Source organism: Coenobita brevimanus, chromosome 83 (genome assembly GCF_032717465.1).
Source record: "Coenobita brevimanus isolate Jiangsu-jjx chromosome 83, ASM3271746v2, whole genome shotgun sequence".
NCBI classification, from domain to species: Eukaryota; Metazoa; Arthropoda; class Malacostraca; order Decapoda; family Coenobitidae; genus Coenobita; species Coenobita brevimanus.
The window spans coordinates 12,797,700-12,813,250 of NC_137036.1; positions in this window are offsets into that span (position 1 = coordinate 12,797,700).

Consider the following 15,551-nt stretch of genomic DNA (forward strand, 5'->3'; position numbering starts at 1 on the left):
GAAGGAAGATAGAGTGAAAGGAAGGAAGGAAAGATGATTGGGTGACAGAAAACAAGGAAAAGGAAAAGTGGAAGAAGGAAAGGCAGGAGCAATCATTGTCTGTACTGCTTTCAAAACTGATGTACAGAATGCAGACAACAATGAACAGTGAAAACAACAAATTATGAATATATTAGATTGGATGTATAAAGATAATACAGTAATAGATTTTACTAGCACACAAACTTGACCATTGTCCCTCAGATTTAAAATATTAATATCCCGTTAAAAATAGTAATAATAATAATAATTGAACCACATTGGCAAGGCTTGTATAGATGAGCTGCGTTAATTCCACCTTACGAAAGACTAATTCTTTAACGTAGAACGAAAGAATAGCAATAGCCATGTAAAAGTGATTATACTTATTTGAGATAATATTTAAATTGATGTATTTTAATATATTTCCTGCAATTGAAACCCGGTAATAAATATTGGTAATGTCTAGTAGAGATGGAAAACTCGATTCACTTTGGTGACTCGAGTTTTTATGAGTCACTCACCGGAGAGAATCGGGTAGTTGAGTCACTCGATTCACCAAGTCAGTAGCCTGGCTGCAGCAACCGTTACTTCTGCCAGCCGACTAGCCGAGCAAGTCTGTGTTGGGTGAGAGAGCTTAGCTCGCTCGCTCAACACTCGGTTAATCATTGAATGTTGCCAACTCCCTCCTATTCATTATTGACTAGCGTTTATCTATGGACCTGATGCAAGAAAATTTTAATTATCGGGGTAAAGAATGAAACACCTATATTACATAATTAAAAAAAAAAAAAACTTTACTATTCCGTTAAACAAATTGAATAAATGACATATTTAGAGCAAAAATAAACATAATCCATTAAACTGTGGCAGTTAAATTCTATCTTTCTATCTATTGGCCGACGCCATTATCCTCGATGGGGTTACCAAGACTTAATCGTCTCTAAACCAACCTTTCTCCCGCCAGACATGACCTTCCTCCCACTCAGACCCACTCGCCCTCATATTCCTCCTCACTCCATCCCTCCACCTCATTCTTGGTCTCCCCCTACCACTAATCCCTCACACCTCACTCTCAATCTTTCACTCTCCATACATTTCATAATATACTCTCTTGACAAATTAGCATTTAAAAAAACAAGTTCACGGACCTTTAATGCTAGAATAAAACAGAAATGAAAAACACAGCGACCTGTTATTTAAAATCCTTCCCAATTCGTGAGTCACCAGTGACTCGGTGAGCCGGGCCTTGGCCGGGCCCCACCGCATCTGTCCGGGGTGGCCTGAGTCATGTAATTCGAGTTCTACGAAATCTTGTTCACACTCAATAATCGAGGCTGGAACACGCTGCCTGCAAGTGGTCCTGTGCTATGAGTGGTGATGTGTGCTCACACTACTGTTCATACCAGGCAGTGGTGTGAACACTGAGCAATACTTATACCGCGACCGGGTATTTCAAACTCGTGAGTGGTGAGCCGGGTCGGGCCCCGCCACATTTGCCCGGAGCGGCCTGAGTCAGTCGAGTTCTAAGTCACTCGTGACACTGGTGTCCATAACTCGAGGCTGAAACCCGCAGCCTGCCACGAGCTGAAGGTCTGGTCACTTGGTCAGTGAACAGCCAGTGATGGTGTGGTATGAGTGGTGGTGTCCTCATGCCAGGCAGTGATATGAGCAGTGCACATACCACTCTCGAGTCTCAACCGATATATAATGTTAGAATATAAACTAATACTAAGTGAACGAGTTAATGAAAACAATGACTCGATACACCCGATTCAGCGAAAGGAATCGTTCGATTTGAACGATTGACTCGCGAGTCTTACATCACTAATGTCTAGACGCCGAGCATCCCAACGTGGCGTCTGTGAGGGGGACGCTTTGGAAGTTAATTTGATATATTTGTGACTCTGACGGCTTGGATTTTGAAAGTAAGTATTGCCATAGTATTTTTATATAATCCAGATTAATTGTAGAGTGTAAAAGTGTACAGAGGTAGTTGGTAAATGGTATATATGAGTGTAATTGTAGAGTGTAATAGTGTACAGAGGTAGTTGGTAAATGGTATATATGAGATGCTGTGACGGGAGGCTGGACCCAAGACAGATGTTAGCCAGATTTATTGGTTATATGGAAGCTGGAGATATACTGTGAGATGGAGAATGAGAGACTGACTAGGAGAGTGTGTGTGAGTGAGGTGGAGGCCAGGGGGAGGGGGAGACTGAGGATGAGGTGCAGGGGATGGTGAATGAGGGGCAGAATAAGACAATGGTATAGCTCTACCGGGTATATCCTTCCCTATGCACTTCTTCATGACTAGCACCATTTTCAGTGTTAGGCTAATGCCTTGTTATAGCATGGTATTTAAGATGGACAAATGCTGGTATTATGCCAGGTTGAAGGTAACAGAGTATAGAATTATACTATTGATGTGGAATAAATTTTGGAATTACACCTAATTAAGTATTGGACACCAAAATGAATATGCTTATTACTGCATTGAAACAATTAAAAACTTTTTTGGTGTGTGAAAGTGCAGGAGAGCTGCCATGCACAGAATTTACAATTGTATTTTTTTTTTTAGTGAACTACAATGCAATTGTTGTTGTGATAGCTTTAGAAAGCTGTATAAATGCATAATGTAGAGGATGTCAAGTACAGCAGCTTGTCAGTTATACATGCCAACCATGGCAAGTGGCCAATCATGTTAAACTTTCAGGTTGATTTGGCTTCAGTGCCACACCTTCAGTAATTGTGTGGCCCCAACAACCTAACCAACACATCTCAGCCAAACCAAAGTCAACCCGAGCAGATCTAACCAACTAGAATGATTTTGGGCGAATAAGTTTAGGGTGGGAGTCAGCTCATTGTCCTGTGCAGGATGCCACTGCTGGCATCAACACACCTAACACAGTGCTTCTGAACATCATGGTAGTTTTGCATAATGTGGTTGTTATGAATGACTCATACAGTCTTTAGTAATGTAAATATTACTGCTGCAGAATCTGGGTGTCATAAATAACTTACAATTATGAAAGATAATCCCTGCCATTAAATTTTTGGCTTTTGTTGATGGCAGTTGTCCTGCAGTTTGTCAACATTTTCTTCTATAAGCTTCCATCACAAGTGCTTTTCTACATACTTAAGAAATAAGGAGTTGGGGGGAGGTTTTCCAACACTTACCCGGTATCTCCATTTTTTATTGCATCTGTGTTAAACTAACCTAACCTGCCTTTAACATACAGTAGATGTAATAACAGGCAGAACTACAGTCAGGACAGACCCTCCCATCTTGAATTACTAAGCACAGGTATACTTTGATATATGATACCCCACGATGCTGTACCCCGGTTTAGCGATGGGGCAGAAATACCACCATACCCTGCCTAACGATGCCCAAACCTCGGTTTAACAATGGGTTTTGATTTTTTCTGATTTTGATGTCTCACTTAATAAATAAAATATTCTTAGTGTCTGTTGCACCATCTGTGGAAAATAACATTTCTGTAAACATGCACACAGATGATGTCAGGGTGTTTCTGCCAGGCTGTTTCCTTTGTGTTATGTACAATAACTTACATAGCAAGTCACCTGTTATTGGGTCTGCTCATATCCATCTATGCATCTCAGTTTCACTTTTAATAAATACTGGTAATAAAATATTCTTAGTGTTTGTAGGTCCTTTTGTGTAAAACAGTAAAATGGTTACAAAAACATGCATGTAGCTGGTGGCAGTCTGATGCTGATACTGCCAGGCTGGGTCCTGTGTGTTATGTAGCTGGTTGGCTGTTTTCAGTTCTCCTCATATCCATCTACCTTGCCAACTGTGTACTGAGTCACACCACACATGCTGGTGGTTCACAAGAGCCACATGATGTGCTTCATTTATTGAACCTAGTTAGTTACAACTGAAAAACATTTGGTGGGTTCAGAGGCGTTGGATACATTCAGAATCTGATATATCGGGATTCAATAAAGTGAGGGTCTGCTGTACTCTGTTCACATTAACCAGGTGTAACACTGCCATCACTCCATCTTGAACTTTGAACTGCAACAGGAGAGTAATACTTGCCAGCTTTTTGTTTTTTTAGGTTGTAGTGAAGTGTGGTGCATTAATTCCTTCCATATTTTGAGTTTTTGTATTTTACTGTAACTGCCATAAGGTTATTTTAATTACCTTGAATGTATTAATGTAGAATAGTGTTATGATGAGAAGGGGTAGAATGAGATGGTTTGGGCATGTGCAGAGAATGGAGGAGGACAACTGGGTGTGGAGGGTGAGAGGTGTGAATGTTGAGGGTAGGGTTGCAAGAGGCAGAGAGAGAGAAACATATTTGGGACAGGGTCATAGAGTGTGACCTCAGGGATAAGGGACTGAATAGGGAGGCTGCCAGAGACTGAGCAGCATGGAGAGCTGCCATTAGGTGATCAAGGCCGACACAAATAAACCTGTTGGAGCCGTTATAAATGAACGAAAGAACAATAATCAGAGATGCATCTTAGATTAATACAGTAAATACAGACACTGGTTTTTGTATGATTAGATGGCCCTCCTCCCTTTTGTTTTTTCCCTTCACCTTTGGGTAGGAAAAAGAGGCAGGATGGTGGTGGTGGTGGTAATGATGATGATGATGATGATAGAGTGGTAAGGATGATGATGGTAATGATGATGATGATTATTATTTTTTACTTTCTTTAACAGTTTGTTGAGGATATATATATATAACAAGTATTTTTTTTTGCCTTCCAGGACAGCGTAGAGTGAGCAGAGTGACACACATCCATGAGAAGAGTGAAAGAAATCCATGAGAAGAGTGAAATCGAGTTTGGCAGCCACATTTATAGTGACATCCAACACTACTTGCAGGTAAGGAGAGTAGCTTGATGGTGATGATGATGATGATGGTGGTGGTGATGATGATAGTAATGGTGATGGTAATGGTGATGAAGATGTTGATGATGATGATGATGGTGGTGGTGGTGATGATGATGATGGTGGTGGTGGTGATGATGATGGTGATGATGATGATGATGGTGGTGGTGGTGGTGGTGGTGGTGGTGGTAGTGGTGATGATGATGATGATGATGGTGGTGGTGGTGGTTGTGGTGGAAAAAACAGTTGGAATGATGATGACTTTTGTTATTACAGGTATGGCCTGGTTTAACGATGCAATTGGTTAGGTCAAAACCAGTCGTTAGGCAGGGTATCGTATATCGGGGTAGAATTAACATGTAAAGTATAGGGATGCGTTTTTCAGCCTCATGTTGCCCCCCCCCCAACCAAGTCCAAAACCCACCCAAATGAGTCCCAGAACAAGTTTAAGGCAATCTAAATGGCCTAACAGCTGTAAAAGAAGCAAATCTAAGCCTAACACCTGTAAATAACTCACTAAAACCAACCAATAAAATCTGAAAATCGTCAAATACGTCTGGAAAAAATCAAGCTTTGTAAACTGTACCCCAGAATGAAATGTTCACTCCACCTGTGGCTAAAACACATTAAGTCTAAAAACAGTTTATAAATCAACCCATCACACAATTTTATCATCAAAATTGGTAAAAAAATAAAAACCCATCGTAAAACAGGTTTGGCCGTCATTAGGTGGCTTATGGTGGTATTTCTACTGCCATTGGTAAGCCGGGGTATCCTATATCAAGGTGTACCTGTATTATTATTATTATTATTATTATCCTGCCCTTGGGTGGGAAAGGAGGTCCGGATGATGATGATGATGATGATGATGATTATTATTTATTTATTTATTTATTTATTTTATTTTTTGATTTCCATAACAGTGTGTTGAGAGTATAACAAGTATTTTTTGCTTTCCAGGACAGTGTAGAGTGAGCAGAATGAAACAAAGCCATAGAAGAATCAAAGCCATAGAAGAATCAAACAAAGCCATAGAAGAATCAAACAAAGCCATAGAAGAATCAAACAAAACCACAGAAGAATCAAACAAAGCCATAGAAGAATCAAACAAAGCCATAGAAGAATCAAACAAAGCCACAGAAGAATCAAACAAAGCCACAGAAGAATCAGACAAAGCCATAGAAGAATGAAACAAAGCCATAGAAGAATCAAACAAAGCCATAGAAGAATCAAACAAAGCCATAGAAGAATCAAACAAAGTCATAGAAGAATCAAACAAAGCCATAGAAGAATCAAACAAAGCCATAGAAGAATCAAACAAAGCCATACAAGAATCAAACAAAGCCATACAAGAATCAAACAAAGCCATACAAGAATCAAACAAAGCCATACAAGAATCAAACAAAGCCATAGAAGAATCAAACAAAGCCATAAAAGAATCAAACAAAGCCACAGAAGAATCAAACAAAGCCACAGAAGAATCAAACAAAGCCATAGAAGAATCAAACAAAGCCATAGAAGAATCAAACAAAGCCATAGAAGAATCAAACAAAGCCATAGAAGAATCAAACAAAGCCATAGAAGAATCAAACAAAGCCATAGAAGAATCAAACAAAGCCATAGAAGAATCAAACACAGCCACAGAAGAATCAAACACAGCCATAGAAGAATCAAACAAAGCCATAGAAGAATCAAACACAGCCACAGAAGAATCAAACACAGCCACAGAAGAATCAAACAAAGCCATAGAAGAATCAAACAAAGCCATAGAAGAATCAAACACAGCCACAGAAGAATCAAACAAAGCCATAGAAGAATCAAACAAAGCCACAGAAGAATCAAACACAGCCACAGAAGTATCAAACAAAGCCATAGAAGAATCAAACAAAGCCATAGAAGAATCAAACACAGCCACAGAAGAATCAAACAAAGCCATAGAAGAATCAAACAAAGCCATAGAAGAATCAAACACAGCCACAGAAGTATCAAACAAAGCCATAGAAGAATCAAACAAAGCCATAGAAGAATCAAACAAAGCCACAGAAGAATCAAACAAAGCCATAGAAGAATCAAACAAAGCCATAGAAGAATCAAACAAAGCCATAGAAGAATCAAACAAAGCCATAGAAGAATCAAACAAAGCCACAGAAGAATCAAACAAAGCCACAGAAGAATCAAACAAAGCCATAGAAGAATCAAACAAAGCCACAGAAGAATCAAACAAAGCCATAGAAGAATCAAACAAAGCCATACAAGAATCAAACAAAGCCACAGAAGAATCAAAGCCATGAGCTGTGTGAAAGTTTGGCAGCCACATTTATGGTACACCACTGCTTGTAGGTAAGGCTCAGCATGATGATGATGATGATGATGATGGTAATGATGATGATGGTGATAATTATGAAGATGATGATGGTGTTGATGATGGTAATGATGATGGTGGTGATGATGATGATGGTGGTAATGATGGTGGTGATGGTAATGGTAATGATGATGGTGGTAATGGTAATGATGGTGATGGTAATGGTGGTGGTGGTGGTGGTAATGATGATGGTGGTAATGCTGGGTTCATTGCTTAAGCCTCTACATTGCCAGGTGGAAGTCTTATAATTTTAACCATTGTTAATTAAGCAGTTGTAATTAATAGGTACCGTTACCCTGCGTCCCACATCACATTCTGACCACACCACATCATTTATATCACATACAGGATATTCCCAGTGGTCTGGATGTTACTTTATTCACCTCATGTGCCTCTTTGTGTTGTTGGTGATTAATGTTGATCTGTGTGGCTGAGCAGACCCATCGATTGTAGGCAAGCAATCACACATACAGGATATTCCCAGTGGTCTAGATATGTTGTTATTTTATTCACCTCATGTGCCTCTTTGTGTTGTTGGTGATTAATGTTGATCTGTGTGGCTGAGCAGACCCATCAACTGTAGGCAAGCAGCCACCCCAGCAAGATTGTTCCATGTAGTGAATCAGTGTTCCCTTGTGGTACACAGCACCTGACCACAGCAAGGTGTAGGGAAGAGTGGAGAGGTGTGGCTTATGAATGGAAAGTAATTAGTTCCCAAGGGCACCATAGTAGGCACCACATCACCCTGTTATTTCATTATATGGTTACCACCATGCTTTGTAAATGACTCCATAGGTTACAGGAATCCATTAGGATTGTCACTCAGTGTAGAGTCACCTGAAGTGGAGAGAAGAGTAATAAAAAGTGACAGGAAGGATGGGAGAATTAGGAAGAGGAGGGCAGACACAGAAAAATAATGATAAAGATGAAGGAAGAAGTAGGCAGCACTACATCAAGTGAATGGCACTGTAAATCAGGGAAACCTAGCAGAATCAGATTTTTATAAATCTTGTGCAGCACTTATAAGAGGGTGCATAAGCGATGTAGTGGTATTAGAGGTAGACTGCAAGATAATGCAGTGTTTGTGATAAGTTGGTGCATAAGAGATGTAGTGGTATTAGAGGTAGACTGCAAGATAATGCAGTGTTTGTGATAAGTGGGTGCATAAGAGATGTAGTGGTATTAGAGGTAGACTGCAAGATAATGCAGTGTTTGTGATAAGTGGGTGCATAATAGATGTAGTGGTATTAGAGGTAGACTGCAAGATATATGCAGTGTTTGTGATAAGTGGGTGCATAAGAGATGTAGTGGTATTAGAGGTAGACTGCAAGATAATGCAGTGTTTGTGATAAGTGGGTGCATAAGAGATGTAGTGGTATTAGAGGTAGACTGCAAGATAATGCAGTGTTTGTGATAAGTGGGTGCATAAGAGATGTAGTGGTATTAGAGGTAGACTGCAAGATAATGCAGTGTTTGTGATAAGTGGGTGCATAAGAGATGTAGTGGTATTAGAGGTAGACTGCAAGATAATGCAGTGTTTGTGATAAGTGGGTGCATAAGAGATGTAGTGGTATTAGAGGTAGACTGCAAGATAATGCTGATTTCATGTGTGTGGTGTGTCAGGGAGAGCAGGTGGAGATTGTCAGGCTTGAAAGGACTGATCTTGCTGGTGAATCTCTTGAGTGTGTGGAAGGTTTGTTATTTTGGAGACATGTTATGTGCTGGAGGTGGGGCTGGAGCAGCTCTGTGGCTTGGGTAAGATGTGGTTGGAAGAAGTTCAGGGAGCTGTTGCCCCTCCTGACATTGAGAGGGCTCTCCCTCCATGCTAAGATATCTTTGTATGCAGCATGTGTTGGGAATGTAATGCTGTATGGTAGTGAGACCTGGGCAGTAAAGGAAGAGGATATTTGATGGCTCACGTACAGAAATGACAGTTTGATTAGATGGATGTGTAGTGCGTCCTTCAGTGTGAGGCCTGGGGGGAGCTGCTGTAGGTTTACAATGGAAGAGTTTAGAGGAAGCATGGGACTTGGATGTACTGTATTGGTGTTGTGATGAGGAGGGGTAGATTGAGATGTTTTGGGCATGTGGAGAGGATGGAGGATGACAGTTGGGTGCGGAAGGTGAGAAGTGTGAATGTTGGCGGTAGGGTTGTGAGAGGCAGACCAAAGAAGACCTGGGACGAGGTCATACAGTGGGACCTCAGGGATAAGAGACTGAATAGGGAGGCTGCCAGAGATCAAGCAGAGTGGAGAGCTGCATATAGGTGACCAAGGCCAACACTTACAAGCACTCTGGCGCCTTTATAAATCAAACAACGCAATACGAAGGACAACTTGACACACTGCCACCCAGAATTTGACGCCAGTATATGCAAAGGAAGCTGAACCAAGTGACAACACCAGATAATTACTTCCCAACACTTGAACACATCCATCCATCCATACATACATACATACATATGTACATCCATCCATACATACATACATACGTACATACATAACTACGTACATCCATCCATACATCCATACATACATACGTACATCCATCCATCCATCCATCCATACATACTTACATCCATCCATACATACTGTACATACATACTTTCTTGATGTGTACTGGTGTGTGTTGGTACCTTATATATAATGGTGCATCTATTACTGTATACATACATACATACATACTTTCTTGATGTGTACTGGTGTCTGTTAGTACTTTATGTATAATGGTGCATCTATTACTGCATACATACATACATACATACTGTACATACATACTTTCTCTCTGTGTACAGGTGTGTGTTGGTACCTTATATATAATGGTGGATGTTTTATCTGTACAGGTGCTGCCAGTGTGTTGGTACCTTATATATAATGGTGGATGTTTTACCTGTACAGGTGCTGCCAGTGTGTTGGTACCTTATATATAATGGTGGATGTTTTACCTGTACAGGTGCTGCCAGTGTGTTGGTACCTTATATATAATGGTGGATGTTTTACCTGTACAGGTGCTGCCAGTGTGTGGAGTGTCAACACCAACAACACAGATACTTGATGTGTTGCTCCTTCACTTCACCCTCAAGCATCACCTCAACACCACCTTCAAGTGTCACCTCAACACCATCACGTCTGCTTCAGGATAACCTCCATCTGGCATTTATTATTATTATGATTATTTATTGATTTATTTATTCTTTAATGCTGCAGGCTAATTCAGTTTGTTGTTGTTGTTGTTGTTGTTGTTGTTGTTGTTGTTGTTGTGTCCTGTGGGTCATTTGAACTCCAACCCAGTGGACTGCAGGCTGAGGATGTCCTTCTCCTGCTGTCCACCATCCTCCTTCTGTGGGATAGGGAGGGAGTAGATGGATGTGTGTATAACCCTGGCAGAGGTGCTGCCATGTATATCAGTGCCACCACATGAAGGCTTCCCACTCCCTCATACAACCCAAGACATACCCTTGTTATTAGTAGTTGTAAATGTTCATAGTCTGAGTGGCTGAGCAGACCCTTCAACCACAGGCAAGCAATTCATATAGTTTATAAAGGCTCCAACATGCTTATATGCGTTGGCCTTGGTCCCCTAATAGCAGCTTTCCCTGCTGCTCAATCTCTGGCAGCCTGCCTATTCAGTCCCTTATCCCTGAAGTCCCTCACAGCAGTACTTAATGTGACTTAGCCTGCAGCAGTACACTAAGTCCTCATTATAAACACATCAGCATCAGTCTTCACCATTATAGTCCTCATTATAAACACATCAGCATCAGTCTTCACCATTATAGTCCTTATTATAAACACATCAGCATCAGTCTTCACCATTATAGTCCTTATTATAAACACATCAGCATCAGTCTTCACCATTATAGTCCTTATTATAAACACATCAGCATCAGTCTTCACCATTATAGTCCTCATTATAAACACATCAGCATCAGTCTTCACCATTAGGTCTTTAGTAACTCGTACAAACATTGCCATACAAAAAAATCCATTGCCTCGTAAAATGCTGCTTGGCCAGGTAACCAAAAATTGACACACCTGTTGTAGGGATTATTTTGTCTTTTTAAGCAGTCCTGGCTTTTATTGTTCTTTTTCCCTTAAGTCTAGATTAACTTATTAAAGAATTGAGTGTTAATATTTCCATTGGTCCCTGTTAAAGTAATTGGCTAGTTGACGCACATATATATTACTTGTTGTGTGGCCTTCCCCTCCCTCTCCCTCTCTCCATCTCACTCACATACACTCTCCTTGTCAGTCTTTCACTCCATCCTCTCCACATGGCCAAACCACCTCAGTGTATTTCTCCCAATGCTTTCCATCACAGCCACGTCCACACCACAACGCTCCTTCACTTCCTTGTTTTGTCAGTCTGTCTCCTCAAATTACAGGAAGTCAAAAATATATATATATATATATATATATATATATATATATATATATATATATATATATATGGCAAATTTGTGACATTTCTGGTCCATCCATGGCTTATAATGAGGACTGAGTGTTTGAAAATTGTTATAGACTTTTATTGTATATATTCTTTAGACTGTAATATGTGCTGACTGATGTTGTCCAGAATATGAAGCGACGTACAAGGTGAGATTCTGTTGCTTTTGTTTAGTGTGTAAGATTAACCCTTCAACGGCCGCTGGTGTTGTGACGCTGTGCCGTAAACGTGCCGGTGACGTTGAATTAGTAGAAGCTGTAAAAAACTGCAAATAATTATGGGAAGGGAACAAAGGTGACTGATATGTTAAGCTGACCCTGCTGTACCATCCCAGGCACTCAGCTGGTCACTTTATGTCCTTATTCTGGGATGTTTTGCCCACATGTGTACACGTTAATGGCACATGTACAGTAATTTTATATCTTCTGTGAGTCATAGCAAATCACAGGATGGGTTTAGGACACCCACGTGTGTACACGTTTTCACCCACATGTGTACACGTTAATGGCACACGCACAGTAATTTTATGATATCTTCTGTGAGTCATAGCAAATCCCAGGATGGGTTTAGGACGCTCATATGTGTACACGTTTTCACCCACACGTGTACACGTTAATGGCACACGCACAGTAATTTTATGATGTCTTCTGTGAGTCATAACAAATCACAGGATGGGTTTAGGACACCCACATGTGTACACATTAATGGCACACACACAGTAATTTTATAATATCTTCTGTGAGTCATAGCAAATCCCAGGATGGGTTTAGGATGCTAATAAACACAGCACCAGGTGTGCCAGACAACTCTCTTCACATCTGTAAGAAAAACAAATTGATTTTAAGACTGACAGAATGGTCCCGGGCCGGCCAGGGCGGCACACAAATATCTGAACCCACGGCCATTGAGGGGTTAAGCTGGTGAGGTATTTATTGATTGATTGATTTTTTCATTTTATACTTGCTGCCTTGAGATGATTTTATTTGGCCAAGGAGAGGGTTAGATGGAGGGGTTAGACACAGCCTGGAGTGTACTAGTACGGTAGTAATTCTGGCAACCCCAGGCTGATCTGAATGTGAACCCAGTGGACTGCAGGCTGGAGCTGTCTTGTGCCTGTCATCCACCAGCCTACGTTGATGGGACAGGGAGGGATTTGTGGCACATTTGTATAGCCAGTCAGTGGATTGGCCAGGTATATCAGTGCCACCACATGAAGGCAGCCAGCACTATATAACTAATGCACCACAGTAATAACCAATGCCTTTCCTGTATAACCAGTCAGTGGAGGTGGCAGGTATATCAGTGCCACCACATGAAGGCAGCCATCACTAAATAACAGTAATACACCACAGTAATAACCAGTGCCTTTCCTGTATAACCAGTCAGTGGAGGTGGCAGGTATATCAGTGCCACCACATGAAGGCAGCCAGCACCAAATACCAGTAATACACCACAGTAATAACCAGTGCCTTTCCTGTATAACCAGTCAGTGGAGCTGGCAGGTATATCAGTGCCACCACATGAAGGCAGCCAGCACCAAATACCAGTAATATACCACAGTAATAACCAATGCCTTTCCTGTGCTGAGTAAAATGGTTTTGTAGCAGCAAGATACACTGAAAAACTCTTTGCCTGAATCAATAGACTTAATGATTGCATCCATAGTTGATTTGCATACATATATACATTTACACACGCATACATACATAACAAATACATACATAGCATACATACATATCTACATACATACAGGTAAAGTCAGTGAGAGTGTAGCCTGACAAGTGTAGTGGAATATAAAGTACACCAACACTGTTTAAACAGGAAGTTGAGTCATTTGGGTATAAAGGCTAAGCACACATGTTCTGGCAGTATTCTTAGCTATTGGCATCCAGTGTCTCTTTATTAATACACTACTGGACCTACTGTAGATTTAATATGTTTTTTGCAGTCCTTTATTCCTAGTTTTTGACAGTAGTAAAGGATAGCCATTAACCTCTTCAGCCTGAGTATGTCATTTCTGTTTTATTCTTTCCACCATCCTTCCATTATCCAACCCATCAGGAGAGTAGGGACTGAACCTGGGCAGTAAAGGAAGAGGATAGTCATAGGCTCAGACCTACAGAAATGACAGTGATTAGGTGGCTGTGTAGTGCGTCTTTGAATGTGAGGTCTGGGGCGGCAAGGTTTATAATGGAAGAGTTAAGAGGAAGGATGGGACTGGAGTGTATTGGTGTTGTGATGAGGAGGGGTAGATTGAGATGGTTTGGGCATGTGGAGAGGATGGGGGATGACAATTGGGTGCAGAGGGTGAGAAGTGTGAATGTTAGGGGTAGGGTTGCAAGAGGCAGACTGAAGCAGATCTGAGATGAGGTCATAGAGTGTGACCTCAGGGATAAGGGACTGAATAGCAAGGATGCCAGAGATTGAGCAGCATGGAGAGCTGCCACTAGATGACCAAGGCCGACACATGTAAGCATGTTGGGGCCTTGATAAACAAACAAAAAATCCCAGCATCATCCAGGCCTTTACTGTACCATCAGGAATGTAGGGCCCTGAGGCTAGGCTGTGGAAGGTGGGATGTACCAGGGTGTGTGTGCTGTGGAGATAGGGGAGTATATAGGTAGGGCAGTGAGGTGTAGGTGTGGGTGTGGGCGTGGGTGATAAGATGTAGGTACAGAGGTAAGGAAGGAATAAACAGTGGGTGTGGGTGTGGGCGTGGGTGATAAGATGTAGGTACAGAGGTAAGGAACAGTGGGTGTGGGTGTGGGCGTGGGTGATAAGATGTAGGTACAGAGGTAAGGAACAGTGGGTGTGGGTGTAGGTGTAGGTGTGGGTGTGGGCATGGGTGATAAGATGTAGGTACAGAGGTAAGGAACAGTGGGTGTGGGTGGGGAGGTGTGTGGGATGTACTGTGATGGTGGTGGCTGTAATTTTTCCACCTAAACATGGCCCAGGTTTTTGTATTGTTTTACCTTTTTTTTACATAGGTCACTGGCAGCACTACATTCTTCCCATAGCACTTCTTTGTGACTAGCATCATATTCTAGTGCTAATCTTCTGCCATAACTCAGCAGTCGGGATGGAGCGGTGGCAACTTTAGGCCAAGTTCCTTCTTTCCATAGCACTTCTTTGTGACTAGCTTCATATTCAAGTGCTAATCTGTTGTTATAAGTCGGCATTCAGGATGGAGCAATGGCAGTTTTAGGTCAAGGTCAGCTGGGTTGGTAAGGTGCAAGTCAGAGGTGGAAAGAACAGTCAGTACCAAGTTGTCTCTTCCACGGCATAGGAACGTTAAATTTATCAGTCCCTATTTTGCTGTTCTTTTACGTTACCTTCACCTCATTGACATAGTGTGATTCTTGTAATTCTTGGTACTGCTGGATTTGATTCAGCTTAAGGGAGGCTTGTGATAATGAAGGGGTTAATGAAGGCTGTAGCGTATCTGTGTCACCTTGTTGTTGTCCGATAAAGATTCCCAACCCCCTCCAGCCCAGTTGATGGCCAGATGTAGAGTGGAGGGTGAATTTCAATAGTAACCAAGGAGTCAGTTCTGTCTCAACTCTTGGAATATCATGCAGTCACAACTTCGTATTAAGATTGTAGGAGAGGCGTAGTCAGAAGAGGGTAAATTTGACTAGTAACTAAGGAGACTTTTACCTCATAACTCATTGATATACTGCGACAACTTAGTATTAATTTTGTAGGACCGGCATAGTCAGAGTGAAAGGTAAATTCAACTAGTAACCAAGGAGACATACTTCATAGACCATTGAATATCATGCAACCACAGCCTCTAAGCTTGTAGGAGTGGCAGAGTTCGTGCCAGATAAAATTGAACTGCTGTAGTTAACGCCT